At 41.8% G+C, this 17,647-nt stretch overlaps 1 long non-coding RNA gene across 2 annotated transcripts; it reads left to right on the top strand.

Moving 5' to 3' along the window:
* Window positions 1-4,485: 4,485 nt before the first annotated feature.
* LOC125754436 (uncharacterized) lies at window positions 4,486-16,686 on the top strand. Of its 2 annotated transcripts, XR_007408640.1 has the most exons (5): window positions 4,486-5,360; window positions 5,598-5,698; window positions 5,859-5,916; window positions 6,432-6,569; window positions 11,327-16,686. It is a non-coding gene; the product is annotated as an uncharacterized LOC125754436 (long non-coding RNA). The 2 variants fall into 2 exon arrangements; XR_007408639.1 differs by lacking the exon at window positions 5,859-5,916 and having other exon boundaries at window positions 4,536-5,360.
* Window positions 16,687-17,647: the final 961 nt, after the last annotated feature.

Below are 17,647 nucleotides of genomic sequence, written 5' to 3'. Positions count from 1 at the left end.
CAGAAAGGGTCCGAATCCCTCCCCTGCAGTCTGTGAACGTAAGAGTCTTACAATGGAACATAGTTACGGGTATGGGGTCCCCTCTCCTGCGCCAGGTAGCACAACCTTTTCAAGGGGTGGCCTGTGCCCTCACCTTGGCCATATCCTATTGGTAAGACGCAAACACAGATGCGGCCTGCACTGGAGAGTCTGCGGGGCCGCGGCTCGCTCGGAGTCCCTTCAGGCTGTGCCTGCCACCAGGCTTTAACAAAATGAAGCGTTTATTTCTGAAGCATGCAAAATTGGCTGCCGTTCTGAGTAAATGCACAGGGATTTTCCTCCACGTGGAGATACGGCCATCAGGCGGCCCCAGCCCTGTGACAATTTCACCGCAAGTCCCCGTCACAATTACCACGCAGGGAGCAGAGAGGTGGAGAGTCACCGGCTGTTGAGGATACATCTATCATTGAGACCCAGTGGCCAAAACTAGTCTCAGGTCCCCACCTTACTACGAAAAGATAAGACGTGCAATCTCCCCAAACGCCTGAGCAGAGAAAGAGCTGGATAGGAGTAAGCAATCCTGGTTTCTACCAGCTATCCTAAGAAATTTTCCTGAAATTTTTTGATGGTACGTATACGAATTTATTTTACTATCAATATGCTTTATATGGACTGACTTGTGTGCCTTCAAAATTCATTTTCAAGCTCTAACCCCCAACATGACTGTACAAGATAGGCTTTTAAATCTGTAACTGAGACTAAGGTCTTAAGGGTAGAGCCCTAATTCAATGACTGGTGTCCTTACGATTTTTTATTTTAAAGATTTTATTTATTTATTTATTTATTTATTATTTATTTATTTATTTAATTTATGAGAGACACACAGAGAGAGAGGCAAAGGGAGAAGTCGCTTCCTGCGGGGAGCCCTATGTGGGACTGGATCCCAGGACCCCGGGATCAGGATCTGAGCCAAAGGCAGATGCTCAACCACTGAACCGCCCGGGTGCGCAGGCGGTGTCCTTATAAAAAGAAGAGACACCAGGGATGCACCACAGGAAAGACCATGTGAGGACACAGCAAAAACAACGGTCCTCTGCAAGCTAAAGGAGAGAGGCCTCCTCTCACAAGAAAAACAAAATGCGCTGACACCTTGATCTTGGACTTCTAGGAACAAATTTCTATTTTTGAGCCACACAGTCTGTGATATTTTGTTAAGGCAGCTTTAGCAAACTAATACCACACAAAAGAAAAAGAAATGTAATTAGCTCAATACTTCAAGCTTCATCACTCACTTCTTTGCTTATTGATTTGGGTGGTCATCTTGTGAATCATAGGTTTGTTTGTTTTTAAATTTCCATTCTATAGATCAGCAGACAAGAAATTCTGAAGAGGAAATGTAACTTATGCAAAGTCATCTAGCTAATTAGTGTTTCAAACTCAGTATAATGTTTACTTTGTGTTCTGGGGTAATTCACATTTTCAGTAGTAAGTCCTCTCCGGCAAAACTGGTTGTTTAAGTAGCCTATAAAAACACTGGATTTGGGGCATAAAAGGACACGCAAACTAAGCTTACTACCTTCGGTTTATTAAGATTTGCCTCATGGAAACTCAACCTAATCGAAAATTCCCACACAGTGTTTTTTTTTTTTTTTTATAATTTATGATAGTCTCAGAGAGAGAGAGAGGCAGAGACACAGGCAGAGGGAGAAGCAGGCTCCATGCACCGGGAGCCCGAATTGGGACTCGATCCCTGGTCTCCAGGATCTCGCCCTGGGCCGAAGGCAGGGGCCAAACCGCTGCGCCACCCAGGGATCCCTCCCACACAGTTTTAATGTCAGCAGCCATAGCTTCCAGTTTACCACTGCGCTCACATTTTCTAGTTTTAGAAAATAGCATTTGAGGCGACGACTGTAGCAACAGTATCTTCTGGTGCTCTGCTGAGGCCCGCTTGGCCCGCGTGTGAACCGCCAGGTCTCCAGGAATACGCGGGGACCCCCAGGCCTCTCAGGTCCGGGAGCTGTTGGTAGTGGAATGGCCTGTAGGACCCGGGAGCCGAGAGATGGTTGTTTAAGTAATAAGGAAATTCCTCCCACCTCCATTAGATGTTTGGGCTTGTTAAGTGCACTCTTCCACACTGTGGGCAATTACTCGTTTCCGTGCTACATTTAACATAATTAATATAGGCATCTGTATTTGCAGGGATCTGTCTTTTTTCCTTTGTTCAGGACATGAACCTTGCCTGTAGGCCAGGCTTCTCTACTGGCTACTCACATCTCTCCTTAAAATATACTTTTGTTTTGAATGTCAGAGCATCAAATTGCTAAAACTTATTAATGGGTCATAAATAATGTGTTTTTTTTTTCTATTTGCTTTATTTCTTTGTGTTACTACACATGTAAAGTGTCACCTGGCTACAGTTTTCATGGGAATGTTTTAAAAACCCTATGGCTTAACCTTTCACTTACTCGGAAGGTCCTCTGTACTTACTCGACGGAGCGGGCGCCCAGGGAGGAGGCGCGGGAGGAGGCGGCCGGACCGCCACCCCGCTTGGGCGGCGTCCACCGCTCCCACCCCGGTCTCCTGGCCCCTGCACCTGCTTTGTTGGTGGCAGGTGGCCTCCTCCGCATCCCCGTCACTCGGTCCCTGCTGGGTCGGCCTGCAGAGTCGGCCGCCTGGCCTGCGGCCCCTTGGGACAGCGACGGTGCTGGCCTTGGGCGCCAGCTGCCCCCTCCTTCTCTCGGCAGTCAGGTGCACCCAGGCTCCCCCAGGCTGGGGGGGAGGGGGGAGGAGAGGGAGGGGGAGAGGAGAGAGGGAGGAGGATGGAGGGGGAGAGGGAGGGAGGGAAGGGGAGGGAGAGGGATGGGGAGAGAGGGGGTAGAGGAGAGAAGGAGAAGAAGGGAGGGTGAGGGGAGAGAGGGAGGGGGTGGAGGGGGAGAGGGATGGGTGAGAGGGAGGGGAGGAGAGAAGGAGAAGAAGGGAGGGTGAGGGGAGAGAGGGAGGGGGTGGAGGGGGAGAGGGATGGGGTGAGAGGGAGGGGAGGAGGAGTGAGAGGGGGAGAGGGGGAGGGGGAGTGAAGGAGAAGAAGGGAGGGATGGGAGAGAGGGAGGGGGATGGAGGGGGGAGAGACAGAAGGGGAGGGGAGTGAGAGGGGGAGAGGGGGAGAGGGAGGGGGATGGAGGGGTGGGGGAGCCGCCCTTGCCCGCGGGCCGAGGGGCTGTGCAGGAGACCCGAGGCTCCAGGCGAGCGGGAGCGCTGCTCTGTTTAGAACATGCACAGGCGCACGCAGTCTTTCTTGGGGGTTTTCCCTTAAATCAGGGCCCCTGAGAAACGGTGGTTGGCCGCTGGGCGAGGAAGGGAGGTGGGGCAGTTGGGTGGGGGTGGGGACGTCTCCGGGCGGCCGAGTGGCCCCGTCCTGCTTGGGCCGCTCCGCAGGCGCCACCGTGACCCGCGAGCGGCTCCCGGGAGCCCCGAGGCCCAGGCCGCGGCTGCTGTGCGCTGCTTCCTGCGGGACCGCCCCTGCGCCGCGGGAGGAGACCGCGCCCCGTGCCCAGCCCCTCCGCCCCGGCCGCCGCAGCCTTCTCCGCCGCTCCCCGCGCGGCTGACACGGACCCTGCGGCCCCGCGGCCCCCGAGGCAGCCCCGCCCCCCCGCCCCCTGGTCCCTGCTCCCCATCCCCCGCCACCCCCAGCTCCCCGAGACAATCCCGGCCCCTCGCCCCTCCAGGTAGCCCCCACCCCCGGCCCCTGGTCCCTGCTCCCCATACCCCGCCACCCCCAGCTCCCGAGACAATCCCGACCCTCGCCCCTCGAGGTAGCCCCCACCTCCGGCCCCCTGGCCCCTGCCCCCCTCCCCCCATCCCCTGGCAGCAGCCCCCGCCACACACGGCACGGGGCGGCAAGGCTGCGCTTGGCCGTGCGCTTGGGTGGCAACTGCTCGGGGAGCCTGGCCGGTGCCCGACGCCCGACGCCCGGTGCCCGACGCCAAATGCCCAACGCCCGGTGCCCGACGCCCGGAGCCCAATGCCCGACGCCCGGGCCCGACGCCCGGTGCCCGACGCCCGACACCCAGTGCCCGACGCCCGACGCCCGGTGCCCGACCCCCGGTGCCCGACCCCCGGTGCCCGACGCCCGGTGCCCGACGCCTGGTGCCCAATGCCCGACGCCCGGTGCCCGACGCCTGATGCCCGACGTCCGGTGCCCGACACCCGACACCCGACGCCCAACGCCCGACACCCAGTGCCCGACGCCCGACCCCCCGGTGCCCGACGCCCGACGCCCGGTGCCCGACACCCGACGCCCGACACCTGGTGCCCGACGCCCGGTGCCCGACGCCCGACGCCCGACGCCCGGTGCCCGGTGCCCGACACCCGACACCCGACGCCCAACGCCCGACGCCCGGTGCCCGACGCCTGATGCCCGACGCCCGGTGCCCGACACCCGACGCCCAACGCCCGACGCCCGACCCCCGGTGCCCGACGCCCGGTGCCCGACACCTGGTGCCCGACGCCCGGCACCCAGTGCCCGGCACCCAGTGCCCGACGCCCGACGCCCGGTGCCCGCCGACCCGCCTGGGGCGCGCGGACGGGTGCGGGGGGCAGTTGGGGTCCAGCCGCGGGGGCGGCGCGGATCTCGACTTCATTTACATTCATTAGCTATGATGAGCTTAATTACCTTCCTCAAATACTGCGGCGCGGAGGAGCGGCGCGGGCGGAGGCTACTTCCAGGATGATTTTATTGATTGTGACTGATGGATGGCATCAACATTTCATAGTGAAGAATCATGGTTTTGTTACATCAGGAAAATTAAATTGGGAGAGTTATTTTCTTTCCCAGTGATAGTGGCAGTTAGAATATTTCACCTGTAATGAGATGTGTGCGTTCTGTGCCATCGCGAGCCACGGCTCGGCCATTAAATCTATGTAAATGAAGAGAAACACGGGAGAGCCGCGCATAATAACGCGCGGAACAGAGAAATGGATCCTGGAAAGTGATTAATTTATTTGATGATGCCTCAAGTGAGGAATTTTAGGTCACAAATGAAGTGACAGAATGACAAATTACCATTTTAAAGAATTTACTGGGCATCATTACTGAACAATTGTCAGGTAGTTTATGGTGGCTGAGAAGATGGTATAAATATAGATCTTTTCCTTATCTGAGATGAATTATTAATCACCTTTTTAAAAATCTTTGTGAGTGATGGTTGGCCGTCTCATTGGAAATAATGTGTTCTACAATTTTAACTAAATTCTAATATGATATGTAACAGGAATCTTTACAATTAAAGTCTCAGTGGAGAGTGGTAGGAGGTTTACAGTCAATTGCGGTTTTAATGTGATAGAAGAGGATGAACCCGCTCGCATATTTCAATGGATTTCCTTAGGTATATTATCCCTGCTGTGATGTTAGTCAAATGTTTACAGTTTATTTTCATTTGAAAAATGACATTCAGATACTTAAATTGTTTTCCTTGGTTTATTAGTTAATGAAAATGAAATTCTAGTAATTACTATAGTTTTGCAACCTGCCACGTTATTTAAAGTGAAGTGACTGCCTTTGTCAGCGGCGTTATAAATGTCATCTTCCCGTGTTTTGTTCAATTTTTGTTTGCTTTATCTAGGTTATGTCCCTTCCCCGGCTGTATGTCACGGTGCCTACTACCAGGACCGACTGCAGTGTGCAAGGCGAAGTTGCAATTTGAAATAAAGACATTGTCTCCAGGTATTTGGGGGTTTGTGTGTGTGTGTACATTCTGTTCATAAAAGCGCACCCTAACCTACCCTGTACCCGGCACTAACCATCCCCCCCCCCAAAAAAAAACTCTCTATTACGAGGTACACTAAAAAACCCAAACACATCTTAAAATGTCTGTTTGTGTCAGGCTACTTCAACCAGAGCATGTGAATCTATCCGGGTCTGATCAGCTGCTCAGATCAAATGTATGTGCTGTTGCAAAGCGGTGGGTCGTTTTTTGTTTTGTTTTGTTTTGTTTTTATGAGGATTAAAGACAGGGGTGGTTTTTCAACCAGTGTTCACTAGTTACCTAACAGAGTAGAAATGTCTAGAGAACTATCTCTGACAAGCTTGTTCGTAAAGCCAGCAAATAGCGGTTGCTGTTTTTGCTTTTTTAGACAGGAGGGACCTCAAAGACTAATCTTTCACCGGGAGGAAAGCTTGAGATTTCGCTCCTTTTGCGCCATTATGTGCACCTCCTCATTCTAATCTTGATTCATTCTGGGAGCATATGAAAAATTTAAATAAGTATTCCCTATGTTACCCATGACATCTTACACTGCTGAACTGGCAAGAAATTTAAATTTTGAATGTACATGCTACTTTTAAGACTCATTTGGCTTTTACTTTCTCCGCTCCTCAACCTGGTTGGTGGGATTTTGCTGAATCTTTTGGTCACTAGAGAAAGAAAACTAAAAGAATTGTTTGCTCTTGCTTTCAGGTCCCATCTCCACACTGCAGGCTGGATTGGGGGAAATGTGCGCGCTGCTTCCCTTTACTGCAAAAGACGCTCAGGGTTTCCCTGTTGTGCATAATGGCACATTTGGGGTCAGTCCCCTCCAGCGTCTCTCCATTAGAGGTGACCCTCCCTTTCGTTTTTCTTTTATCCTTGCTTGCTGCAGAAAATACAAACACGAGAGCCAGTGATCGAGGGCATGCCCTCCAGGGAGCCTTCGAGTCCTGGGCGAGGTGCAGGGAGAGGCTGAGCTGGTTTGGCCTGGCACAGCCCCGAGTGACCCGAGCGTATCCGAGGGCAGCGTGACTGTTGTGTGTGAGCTCAGCCCTCCCGCCACGCTTGCAAAATCTTTCGTCCTCTGCCAGCTTACATCAGCTGTCAGAGGGAGTTGCAGAAATGCACCAAAGGTGCCTTGGACTCCAAGGATTTGAGAGCAAGAAAGCAGATTCCTAAGTTACATAGTGAAGAATAGATTTTAAATGGACTTAAGACACGGGAGAGAAGATGCTTCATGCAGTCAGAGGACGAGGCTTCTTGTCCTTTCCCACGGTTCAAGATGATGGTGGAGGATGAGGGACATTTGATTAATTGAAATGTCAATGATTGGCCACCGTGTGCCAAGTGTATGGAGAAAAGTACAAATATGTTGACTGTGCCCTTAACAAACCTCCTCACCGTTGAGCAGTTGGGCCCCCAAAGATGTCCAGACACTTCTTGTAATTCTATAAGCTGACATTTCTGAGGACTTTTATCACACCAAAATGACTTAATTACGTTCATTTCTTCTCTTTCTGTCAAGGATGTTTTATTCCAGGAGCAGCGCTTCTCTGACTGCCTTTTCCCCTCCAAATTCTTGCAGTGGCATTCCTCCCTTCAAAGGGAAATCCAGTCACTTAGTTCCAGACACCTTCTCCTTGCTTCTCTTTCCCCAGCATTTGGCTATAAAACTTTCAAGCACACAGAAAGTGAATATCCCGGTAGCTGCTAACCTAGACTCTCCCCTTGATATTTTACTACACTCATTTCATCAAGCATCCTAACCAAATATCATCAATCCATCTGGTAATTTTTGAATGCATTTCCAAGTAAATTATAGTTCCCCTAAATACTTGAGCATGCTTGTCATTAACTAGAACCTAATACTTATTTTTGTCATTTTTTTCTCTTGACCTCCATTTTATTTTTTTTATTTTCAAATTTTTTAAAGATTGTATTTTTATTTATTTATTCATGAGAGACAGAGTGAGAGAGAGGCAGAGACATAGGCAGAGGGAGAAGCAGGCTCCATGCAGGGAGCCCGATCCCCGGACCCCAGGATCACGCCTTGGGCCGAACCCAGATGCTTAACTGATGAGCCCCCCAGGCATCCCTTGACCTAAATTTTATACATAATGGAATATATACTTGTTGAGTTTCCAAAAAAATGCATTACACTTGTATAACCCGAACCTCTATCATAAGATATAAGACACTGTTATCACCCTAGAATTTTTCCTCATCTCCTTCCCCATCAATGTCCTACCTCCTCCCCCAACAGACGAAACTACTATTCCGACTTTTTTTTTTACAACAAAAACTAGTTTTGCCTGTTTTAAAACTTCCTATAAAATGGAATCATACAATAGACACTCCTTTGTGTCTGACTGTTTTCACTATAGAAATTTTTTTGCGATTCACCCGTTGTTATATGTACCTTATGGCTGAGTAAAGCTATATTCTCTGAATACACTGCCGTTTGTTTACACTCCTCTTAATGGATAATTGTGTTATTTCTAGTTTTGCGGTATTAGGTTTTTTATTTTTTTATTGAGTCTTTATGAATAAAGCCAGTATCGGCTTTCTTTTTATGGACATGATTTTTACTTCTTTTGGACAAATATCTGTAGCTAGAATTGCTGGGTCATAAAGCGTATGGTTGATGTAAGAAATGGATAGATTTTTTTTACATGCAATTATTGTGCCAGTGGATCTTCCGTCCTCACTAAATAAAAATTTGGTGGTTGTTTTATCTCCTTGACAACATCTGATGTTGTCAGGTTTTTTATTTGAGGCCACCTTGCATTTTTACTTTTTTGTTTTTCCTTCATCTTTTCTGTATCTTCAGTCATTCGCTTTTTTCAAGATGTTGATGGTGATTTTTTTTAATCAGCCTTCAAACATGCATTAGTATTCTCTCCCATAAAAACAAAGAAAGCAAAACAAAAAAAGAGATTGACCAAAAATCTCCATCCAGCTACCAAATCATTTATTTAGTCTCCTTCACAACTAAGGTTCTCCATTTTATCAACTAAGCTGCTTCTACTTTATCACTTGAGACTTCTTGACTTCTATGTGGGGGCTGCTCTTTAGCCTTTGGTCCTAGGCCCACTCATGCTCTGGTCATTCATGTGATTCATCTTCTCCCTAGGAATCGTGTTCATTTCTATGTTCAAACCAGTCCCTACACCAACAGTTTTCAAACATATTTCTGGCCTGAACCTTCCTTTGAGTTTCATCTGCTTACTTTACATTTTCACATTTCTAAGATTCTGATAGCTGGTTACCATATCTGATTTTGATTTTGTGCTTTTCCAATTATGCTATTCCCGCAGGATTCTCAGTCTTTGCTAGGATTGTGCATTTCTCCTTCCTGAGATTAAAAAAAAAAAAGAAAAATCTAACACTTTTTAAGCCCAGTTAAATAAACTAAGACATATACTTCAGAGAAAAGTTAAAAGAATCTAAAAGAAATACCTAAAGAACCTGATGACTAAAAAAGAAAATAGGCAAAAGTTAGAATGAATTAAAAATCTATTCACACACACACACACAAATCTATTTATAAATACTCAGTGGAGGTAGCTAAAGTCATTCATAGTGGAGAATCTGGAGCCTGAAGTTATTCATATCATAAAAGAAGAAAGATAAACCTGAATGAGTTAAACAATTCAGATAACAGAAAAGGAACAAAAGAGAAATCTCAAATAAATGAATGATGCAAGGAATGGCAACCAGAAAAGAATAAAATTGAATTGATGGAAGAAATAAAACGAGTGGCATGATCTAAAACTGATTTTAGGAGAAGGATCTTAACACTAAGTTGCATATTCTGAGAAACTTAAAGTCACTAGACTCATTTTATTTTGTTTCATTTTTAAAAAGTTTTTAGTTTTTGTTTATTTATTCATGAGAGACCCAGAGAGAGAGGCAGAGACACAGGCAGAGGGAGAAGCAGACTCCATGCAGGGAGCCAGACGTGGGACTCGATCCCAGGATCAACCCCGGAATCACGCCCTGAGCAAAGGTCGATGCTCAACCACTGAGCCACCCGAGTGCTCCATCTAGACTCGTTTTAAAGGTGGAGCAATAAATACTATAGAGTAGAGCTCAAATCTGATAGAACTGATGTCTTTTTAAGAAGGGGAAGAGACACCAGAGATCTCTCTCTCCACTTGTAGTACAATTAGAAGAGGTCATATGAGCCCAAAAAGATGGCAGCCACCTACAGGTCAAGAAAAGAGGCCTCTGGATCTTGCCAACGACTTCAGGTTGGACTTCCGAGCATCAAGAACTGTGAGAAATAAATTGTTGTTTTATAAACTAGCCAGCCGGTGCAATTTTGTAATGGCAGCCCAAGCAACTGGTGCAGAGAGGAAAGTGTGAGATATTTTCGCTGTTCCTGAGTAGGGAAGATTATTTCGTTATAAACAATTTAATTGCAGAGGAGAAGGAAAATATCAGAAAACACACTGGAATGATTTTTCTAATTTAATATCTGCATCTAGGAAGTAATGAACAAGAGCCCCCTGAAATGTCTCTGAAACAGGTAATTCATAGTAAAATCATCCTAGAGTCTGTACTTGATAACTGCCAACAACTACAAAACATGGTTACAAAAAAATCTTTGAAAGATTTTAGATGGTGTGAATGGGAGACACAGCTAAGCATTAGTAAATTAGTAAATTCAGTGGAGGGGAAAAAAAGAAAAGAAAAAGGAAAAGGAAAAGAGAGATTTTTAAATGGGAAATTAAGTTTGCTACATAAAATTCAATAAACAAGAACTAATCTAAGATATTGACGCTAATCCTGAGAATCTGATACCTTACATGGCAAAAGGGACCTTGCAGATATGATTTAGCTTGAAGACCTTGAGTTAGGGAGACTATCCTGGATTATCTTGGGTGAGTCCAATCCAATCAAATGAGTCCTTAAAATGGAGAAACTTTCTTGACTGTAGTCGGAGAAAGAGATGAGATGACGGAAGTTCTTCCGAGATGAATGAAGGGAACCATTAGCCAAGGAATGGGTGACCTCTAGAAGGTGGAAGCGTGAAGAGAACTGATTTTTCCCTTGATCCTCCAGAAAACAACATCAGTCCTGCTGCCATCTTGATTTTAATGTGACCCACGTCAGACTACTGAATCACAAAACTGTAACATAGTGCATTTTTGTTGTTCAAGCCAGCAAGTTTGTGGTGAATTCTTAACGCAGTAACAGAAAACAAATACAAATCTTGTTCTACACATTTGGACCAAAGCATAAAAAATACACATGAAAATGATGTAAACATGCCAAAACTTGGCATAGCTCTCAAAGAAAATATTTTGTCCAACCGTACTTTTAATATAAGGATGCTGGATCCCAAAATACCTATTAGTTTAAATTCACAGTATGTATGCTTTGTATGTATGCATATTTAGACAAATACATACTGATCAAGTGGATTAATGGAGCTAATATTAGAAGATATTATCAGTCATTTCATTGCATCTCATAATAACACATTTAGCACTTGTTATGTGACAAGTGTAGTTTTAATTAAGTGCTTTACATATATTGAGAATTTTAAATCTCACAACAATTCTGTGAGGTAAGTGGTTTATTTTTATTCTACTTTGCAGGTATGCAAACTAAGACAAAAAAGAAGTTCAGCAAACTGGCCAAAGTCACACAACTTGGCAACCGTGGAGCTGGAACTTAAACTTAGGTATTGTAGCTCCAGAGAAGCTGCTCAAACCACACTGGAGAAATTGAAGCATCAATAGATGTTGGTGTATTTCAGTGCTTTTAAATATATGTGGTAAAATACAGATAAAAAGAGATGGCCCTTAATTAATTAAAATAATTTAATACATGAGTATGTATTACTAATTAACATGTAAATAGTATATTATTTAAACACATAATATTATGTTAATAATAAGGTAATAGAGGCATTCCCTTTAAAATCATAAATCAAGTGAGGAGAACTACTCTTATATTACCTTAATCTTAAATATGCTGTTTGTTTATTGCTCTAAGGCATAGTGAATTTAAAATAAACGATTTTATATATCTTTATATAAAAGATTAAATACGATTTTATACCTCTAAAATTTTAGATTTCTAAAGGGGAACTCAGCAGGTTAATGAGAATATTAAAAAAGGTAGTTGGATACAAAGAAGTTTAAAATGTCAATATATTAGTTTCGATGCTACATATGCTGGGGATGGAAAAAACAACAACAACAAAAAATCCCAAATTTATTTTAATGGAATGGTATGAATGACTGTCTTACTAAAATGTAGACAATGAAAAAACTACATGCTAATTTTGCTTATGAAATCTTAAGGAGAACATTAGTTAATTTACTGTAACATGTTATTTTAAATAATCCAAAATGACCAAATGTATTCATTTCAGGAACATGAGGAATATTATATTAGAAAATCTATTAATGTGACACAACACATTAATTACTTAGAGGAGATAAACCACATTATCCTCTCTAGAAATGCCAAAGTGGCATTTTGGATTTATTTAGCATACACCCTTGAATTTTTCAAAATATCACTTTATCCCAGAAACTCCTTCCTCCTCAAAATTATATACTAAACTTTCTAAGAGTACTGATTTGTCTTCTATTTGGATGACTCCTAAGTTTTTCCCACTGTGTTTACCTTCCAGTATCGTTGGATGAAAGAGAGTTATAATAATTTAGATGCTTGATAGTTGTATAAGAATAGTAAAATATTGATATTATATATGAAAAGTTTATATATGATGAGGAGTATTTAAAACCAGTGAGAAAGAAGGGTCTTTTCCAGTAAACATTATTGGAGCAGTTGACTTGCAATTTGGAAAATGCTAGTTACTGTCTTGTCAAACATTTTATCCAAATAAATCCTAGGTATATTAAAGATACATTAATAAAATAAAATTCAAATCATAACACCAGTAGGAGAAAACCTTAGGCATCATTAGGAGGATAAAATGTCTTATACAGAAGGATAAACAATCTTTTTAAAGATACAGGAAGAGGGGAAAATATACATAAAAAACATTAATAGCTATGATGACATGAACATAAAAAAGACAATGTACGTCCATACTTAAATTAGAAGAATAATGATAATGCTGGGAGACATTGCAGAATATTTGACATATAAATTATTAATAATTTTAATATTGGAAAAGCTTCTACACCATCACCAATAGGAGTGAAAGGTTTTCTGTGTGTAGATAATTCGTAAAAGATGGAATACAGAGATACAACTGTTCTATAAATGTGCAAAAAGTATTCAAAAGAATGTACCCCCAATTCACATCAAGATATGTTTTCTTTCACCTCAAATTAGCTGAGTTTAAGAAAAAAAGAGAAAAGTTTCTTATACCTAGTAAAGTTTGAGTAAGTACAGAAACAAACCCATGTACCCTAGATGGAATATAAAATAACACAGCATTACTAGCCAGGGGAGAGCTTGGAAGTGTAAACTAAAGAATCTTTAAAACATCCTTTATCTCATTGACCAATTTCAGTTAAGGAAAAAAGTTGCAACATATGCTACTATAATTAACATATGTTAATTTCAATTTTTGGAAATGGTCAAGATACAAGTCAATGTTCAGTTATGAAAATGTTCATCAAGGCATAATTTTTAATATTAAAATTGTATTTCTTTTTAAAAAACATTTTATTTATTTATTCATGAGAGACACATGGAGAGACAGAGGCAGAGACATAGAGGAGAAGCAGGCTCCATGCAGGGAGCCCGATGTGGGACTTGATCCTGGGACTCCAGGGTCACGACCTGGGCTGAAGGCAGACACTCAAACACTGAGCCACCCAGGTGTCCCTAAAATTGTATTTCTGCGATCAAACAATATCATATTGGATAAATACACTGTGGAAAGTCTACAAAGGAGTATTATGAAACAATTAAATGTAGTCTTTTACAAGAAACTTTAAAGCCCTGGGAAATTTTAGCAACAGGTTTTTACAAAAAACAAACGAACAAAAAGAAAACAAAAAACAACAATTAAAAAACCAACATTGAATTTACCCCATATTTATTAAGAATCAGAAAGATATTAGAATATTTCTCTCTCTCTCTCTCTCTCTCTCTCTCTCACACACACACACACACACACACCCTGGCATAGAATAGCCTCCCTTCCATCACCACTGACTGAGGTTCCTACGTGATCTCCCTCTCCTAACCATGTGCCTCATCTCTCCCCTCTTCTGCTCTGCCAAGTGAAAATTCCCTTTCCATTTTCGGTCCATGTCCTCACTTTCTCCTGAGCTTCTCTCTCTCCCTGTCTCACTCTCTCTTTCTCAAACTATTGGGAACAAACTACAAATTCCTCTAATTTTCTTCATTCAATGGAGAAGGTTTCAGTCCTGCTTTATTTTCTACCCTCTCCTTCAAGAACTTTGCCTTTTATACCGATACCATATTTCAGCAAATCCCCCCCACAAAGCAACAACATTTTGGTATAAAGTATACACTTTCCTAGATTGGAAAGGCAGATGCAGTGTCAGGGCTTTTTGGGAAAATATTTAATAGTGTATTTTTCTTATTGCTCCAATGTAGAAAACTATGGTAGAGCAAAAGTCACAAATGCAAAGAGAGATTTATCTATAAAGGTGTTCATCAGTGTTTTTTGAATTGTGTTGTTTATAATATATTTCTAAAAGATGAAGCAATCAAAATGTATTTCACGTAATTAATAGGTGCATTTTACACCTTGCCATAGTTATTGTATTCATATGTACAGTGATACATAATAATAGATCAGCATAGGGTAAATAAATTCACATTACTAATAGTATATATAACATAACTGTAACATATTAGTGGTACATATAACATATATGCATATGTGCACACACATGGTATATATGTACATGCGCTGCTTGGCATGAGTTAATTCAAACAGGTCAATCAATTGGTCTGGGGTGGGCCTGGGAGTTTCTAAAACTTCTAATATTTAATATGAAAATTGTTATCATCAGTTAGGTTTGAAAAATGTTACATTAGTTTAGTAAGATTAACTTAAACCTGGCTATACATAGAGATGAGCTGTTCTGAGAAAAGTAGTTTCCAAATTTGGAGAAAAGGTGAAGTAGGTAATTTTAAATCACATGAGCTAGGACTGAGAAATTGGGAAGGGATGTAGAACAATATGATCACATTAGCTTTTGAAAACAAAATAAAATAATAGTGATGCAAAAGAGACAAACCAAAAGAAGTGTTCACATTTTAATTTTTTCTTAGAATAGTGCCCTTATTTCCCTCTGATTCTCTCCTGTCTATAATATCCAGATCTCAAATTAGTACTACCAGACTTATTTTTTTAAAGATTTTTAAATTTATTTATTTATGAGAGACACGGAGAGAGAGAGAGAGAGAAAGAGAGAGAGAGAGAGAGAGAGGGAAAAGCAGGCTCAATGCAGGGAGCCTGATGTGGGACTTGATCCCGGGATTCTGGGGTCACACCCTGAGCCGAGGGCAGACACTCAGCCGCTGAGGCACCCCGGCGTCCCTCAAGACTTATAAATTAGTTCCATTTTAGTTGAAATCATCTACTGTGGGACATCCTGGTCTTATGTACAGTTATAAATTTATACTGTGTAGAGTACCTTCTAAAGTTGGAAGAAAACAAAATAAAGTTGGAAGAGTTCTCTTGTCAGCATCTGAAGCACGGGCAAGTTTAAGTTGCTATCTCTTACCACTTTATTTTACCACTTTGTTTCAACTATCCTTCCACTCTCTAAAAATTTGGGAATACACGCACATGACCAGCTCTTTAGCACTTGACAAATATTTTTCATCTTAATCACAAATGTCATCAAATGACATGCTGTGTAACAGTATTTCCCGGTCGTGTCTCTGATAGGCAGTGAGTGATGTTACCTGAATTTAATGTCTCTTTAAATTTTACATTTCCCCAAGGGATGCAATAGCCAGTTGTAAGGCATTATAAGGCAAAATGACTAAATCAGTAAGAGTGTAACAGAATGTCATAAAATCAAGTAAGAATTTTCAAATTTGGACTTCCCACATAAAAGCAGAGTAAGCACAAAACCTGAGTGGCATAGGACCTGACGCCAATTTGTTAAATGAGTTTAATCCTTCTCTGAAAGAAATGTAAAGCTATGTTCAATTTAGATTTCTCTATGTTCCTATATTGAGCAGGACAACAATTGTCTTTTGAACTATTTTTTTAATCACTGTTTATTCTAGTTTACATGTCCCCTATAACTTCAAACACGCGTATAATTCCTTGTATTTTATCCTAAGGCTATAGGCATATAGGCAAATGCCATTTTTCAAATGTTCTTTGTAATAAGAGTTATAATAAAAACAAAAATATCATAAATATATAATAGTTTGCCTTCTCCACTAGTTTACTAGAAACTGCATGTGTATTTAAGTCAATTTAATTTATTTTAATTTAACTCATTATAAAATAATTTTGCACACATATTTATTGGTTGCCCCAAAGAGTAGACAATTAATTATAACACAGTGATGATTCCAGCTCTAGGTCTTGGCTAATTTTTTTTATTCTAGTGACATTAAATCTCACTTCAACACTTAGTAACCTCCTGTGTGCTAATCTCTCTTTTACTATTAACCTATGAATAAAATTAGTATCAATTCTTTGTACTTACTTAACATTGGGTGCCATTTAAATAATTTTAAAAGGAGAATATGGTGAGTTTGATCAAAAACTTTTTATATCTTCCACCTAGAAAATTTTCTTCTCAAATCTCTATTTGCAGTGAATGATTGACTTTTTTCACTAGCTGTCAGCGCTATGCTCCTGCTTCTTCTATATTTTAGACTTTTTAAAAACAAGAATTCTGTAAAAGAGATTATTTTCTTTGGGGCTCATTCATGAGAATGAGCAGAATGGTTTTTATTGTCTTTTAATCTATATATTCATTTGCATATGTATGTACAATATATATTAAATGTCCTTTTTATTGTTCGCTAGTGTTTTTCATTTGTGTTGTTCAGTTCACTTGTATCTTTTATATTATTGAAAACCATATCATTTAGTCTGGAATCATTAAACCACTAAGCTATTTTCAATAGCTTAATGGTTCTCATTTCTATGATAATAATTGCTTTCGAATCATGTTTTTTCCTCCTCAAATTATACTACTTCTTTTGACACCATGCTACTTGCCCTTTTAGTTGTTTCTTTCTTAAATTTCCTCTCCCCCAATTCTTCAGTTTATTTTTATTTTTTCAATTTAGTCTTCTTGTTTATCCTCATTCCTTGACCTATCACTTCCTTCCACTCAATTTTTTCAAATAATCAAAGTTATCAATACATATTGCTTAAGTTTGTGGTGAAATACCTTTTCTTCTCATCATAAAATTATTTTACTTCCTCTTTGGTGGTTACAAATTCTACTCCCAAATCTCAATCTCTTTCTCTCTCTGTCTCTCTTTCTCTCACATGCGTATGTGCGCGTGTGTGTGTACACATGGTTTTCATTAGAGCTATGTACTTTATTCTGTAAAGTCAATTGATTTGGACATTTTCTACCATCTGTCACCTTGAAAGAGAGACATTGCCTGTCTATTGTGAAATGTTTCTATTTTTGCTGGATCACACTAAGGCAGACAGGCTATATTATTACTTCAATTTACCATATTAAGAATATGATGATTCAGCAGTTTATTTCTGGTGGCATAGCTTGCTTATAACAGAGATGAAGGGAAAACCTAACTTGAACCATTCTTAACTCAGTGACCACTCCCTTCTGCACTTTTTAAAACTAATACAATAATTTAGAATTTGCTGTGGGCTAGTGAACAAACCATGTAACGTCTCTGGTTTAGTTTCTCTATCTGTAAAATAGGTAGGATTACATTCCTTTAAATATACCCTCAATAAATAGAATGCCATTTTACAGATTTTATTTGCTTTGCACTTGCAC

This window comes from Canis lupus, chromosome 36 (assembly GCF_003254725.2).
Source record: "Canis lupus dingo isolate Sandy chromosome 36, ASM325472v2, whole genome shotgun sequence".
Taxonomy (NCBI): domain Eukaryota; kingdom Metazoa; phylum Chordata; class Mammalia; order Carnivora; family Canidae; genus Canis; species Canis lupus.
This window is presented reverse-complemented; position numbering and strand designations above follow the sequence as displayed.